Here is a 3,635-nt window from a genome sequence, read left to right on the forward strand (position 1 = left end):
AACCCTACCACACCCCCTCTGGGACAGGACCTAGCCGTTTATCCGTAAAGAAACACCTCTCTGCTGTTAGACACCGCCTTCACTGTAGCGCTACGCCCCGCCCCTTGTCCTGGAGCCCTCCCTGACACCTGCCCCCACCCCCCCCCCTACTGAGCCAGCTTGCCACTGACTGTCCCTAAAGCCACTGGAAATGCGGTGGGGGTGGGGATGACATTCCACCCGGGTACATATAAAGCATTAACTATGAATCACAAGCCTTATAAAAAGTGGTTTCCAGTAACCTGTCACCATCCTCTGCCCGCCTGCTGGTGATGACCTAGGACTGGTATCATCAGTGTGTGAGTAGTTCATTGGAAGGTGACTGATGCCATATGGAGCATTAGAAGAATATGTTTATTAATACGTCTTCATCTGTCCAAACTTTACATTAAAAATCAAAATAATCTTCATTCTTTTCATATGAAGTTCCCATAGTCCTGCCTGCACTCAGTTCATTGTCCTTGTAGAGACACAACCAGGTCATGAGCTGAACATGAATCACAACTGAATGTACTTGAGATGAGGCAGTACAGACCGATTCTACAGACATCATATACAATATCTATGTGCCTGCCATGCCCATGATTCTGATCCATTCAGACTTACCATCATCGAGAAGTGCCAGGAGGACTGTGTGGCAACAGGTGCCTGGACCTCTCTACCAGAAGCACTGCTCCAGTTATGAATGGCAGCAATTGCAAAACCATCTATAAGGCTACGTTCACATGTAGCGGAATCGCTGCAAATTCTCCAGCAGGATTTGTAGGCGTAAAATCCACAGCGTAATACAGTAGCATCAAAGTGAATGAGATATACAGGGAACTGTATATATGGGGACATAAAAGGGGCCTAACTTCTATATGGGGGCACAAACTGGGGGCCTAACATATATGGGGGCACGAACTGGGAGCCTAACTTCTATATGGGGGCACAAATGGCAGCCGTGAATTCCCCTGCAAAGTGGCCCAATAAGTCTGTGTCGCCCAAGGGCCCATATAAACCTGGAGCCAACCCTGGCTGTAATTGACCTTGGATGCACATTTCTAAATCTGCAGACTGTGAATTTCTGGTGCGAAAAGAGAATGGACATGTTGGTGATTTTCCCCAATGGGCAAGTTGAAATCAGCAAGCAAATCCAAGAACTGCAGATTTTGCTGCAGATTCAAAGCAAAATCCACAAATCCCCCCAAAAAAACTAAAACAACAGCAACACTATTTTACACTATAGGTTTAAAATAAAAATAAAAACACTATATTGACCCGCACTGGAACACCGAGGTCCCCAGCTAGGCTTTGTACAACTGGTCTCCAATGATGACGTGTTGTGTCAACACGTGATCGCTGCACCTAGTCACAGGCTGCTGCGGTCACATGTGACAAATTGTCATTGAAGGAGGCGCACTATTTGGTGAGGATTTTCTGGCGGCTTACCCTGTGGATTCTGGGTCATATTTGCTGCGGACGTGTGTGGATGTTCCCTAAAGGCTGTGTTTTCCCATCATAGACATTTATGACATATCCACAGGATGTGTCATAAATGTCAGATAGATGCGGTCCGACCTCCGGGACCTGCACCTATCTCTAGAGCGGGGCCCCCTAAACCTCATTCTACCTCTCTGTCTTGTGGCTGAATCGTGTGGTTTCCGTAAGTCCCATAGTAGTGAATGGCAGTTACGGAAGTAGCGTAGCATGCGAGTTACGCTGTTTCTGTAACTACCATTCAGTTCTATGGGACTTACGGAAACAGCGCAGCTCAGCGAGCTACGCTATTTCCGTAATTCATGGTCGGAAATCACATGATTCAGCCACAACACAGAGTGGTAGAATGAGGTTTAGGGGGCCCCGTTCTAGAGATAGGTGCGGGTCCCAGAGGTGGCACCTATATCTATCTGACATTTATGACATATCCTGTGGATATGTCATAAATGTCTCTGATGGGTAAACCCCTTTAAAGCTTTTACATATTTTTTTTTTTTTTAAGGTAAATCATCTTACGATCACATATTCATACACAATGAATTTAATGATTTTATTTAGGACAATAGTCTAAGCTCGCCATTTTCACACCAAAATATGTCACTAGGATGGCAACAAGAATTGAAGAAGAAAGAATTGTTCCTGTTTTAGTAAAATAAAACACTGGTATTCTCTAGAGTGAGATTCTACAATGGCGTTTTGCGGCGGCTCCTTTGGTGAGGGTGGGGACACAAAAATATTCCCAGAACTTGTCACTGCTGTTCAGCTGCCCGTACTTGAGTGGAAGTGAGCGGACGGTCAGCTGAACAGTAGTCACAGGTTGAGTGAGCCAAGGGGCGCCGGTATACTTACCCTCCCAGCTCCTCTAAATCTCTGGGTTCCGACACAATGGGCCTTGATGCTATCCAACATCAGGATGTAGTGTACAGTGGCACACACAACATCCTGATGCTGGATGATGTTGGGACCCAGTACGGCAGTGCCCAGAGCTGAAGAGGAGCCAGGAGTCAGGTCTGCGGTCTTGATTTTTTTTTTTCTATGAGACTGGTTTCTGAGAAAATGTAGGGGTCGGGTCTGGGGTCTGATTAATTTAGGGGGTCTGGTCTGGGGTCTTATACATTTAGGGGGTCTGGTCTGGGGTATTATACATTTATGAGGTTTGGGGTCTGAATAATTTAGGGGGTCTGGTCTTGGGTCTGATTAATTTAGGAGGTCTGGTCTGGGGTCTTATACATTTAGGGGGTCTGAATAATTTAGGGGGTCTGGTTTGGGGTCTGATTATCTTTTTCTCCAGTCAGGGGTCAGATTATTTAAGTGGTCTGGTCTGGGGATTAATTCATTTAAGGGGTCTAATTATTTAATTTTTTTATCTGGTCGGGGTTAGAATTATTTTAAAAGTCTGGTCTGGGTTCTGATTCATTTAGGGACTCTGGGGTCTGATTCATTTAAGGGGTCTGATCTGGGGACTGATTCATTTAGGGTGTCTGACCTGGGGTTGATAATATTGAGAGAGTGGTCTGGGGTCTGATTAATTTAGGAATCTGGTCTGGGGTTTGATTATTTAAGGGGCCTGGTCTGAGATCAGAATTCATTTATGAATCTGGTCGGGGTCTAATTATTTAAGGGGGTCTAATCTGGGGTCTGAATCAATGGACCACAGACTTAATTTAGGGGTCTGATTATTTAGGGGTCTGGTTTAGGGTCTGAATTAATTTTGGGGTCTGTATAAATGGAGGCGTCTGGTCTGGGGGTCATATTAATTGAGGATTCTGAATAAATGAAAGGGGTATGATCTGAGTCTTGCTATAGAGGGTGGAGATGGGCTGCAGGAAACTCTGCAGTCTTTGAGAGAAGTTGTCATGGTGGTCTGGGCCAGATGGTGAAGAAAAGGAAAGTCAACGACCACAATCATAGAAGACTTCACCTGTGGGACATAGTTATGTATTCTACATGTAAATGCCTCTGCACCAGTGATGTATTCACTCACATAGTCTGCATTGTGCTAATACTCTACAGACTGCCTGTGTAGAACTGGTATCTGACCACTAAATGGTCACAGTATGGCGGTATTATTGGTTATATTGGTCTTTGTATAGTGGTAGCATACACATGTCCCTGAA

This window comes from Rhinoderma darwinii, chromosome 1 (genome assembly GCF_050947455.1).
Source record: "Rhinoderma darwinii isolate aRhiDar2 chromosome 1, aRhiDar2.hap1, whole genome shotgun sequence".
In the NCBI taxonomy this organism is placed as follows: domain Eukaryota; kingdom Metazoa; phylum Chordata; class Amphibia; order Anura; family Rhinodermatidae; genus Rhinoderma; species Rhinoderma darwinii.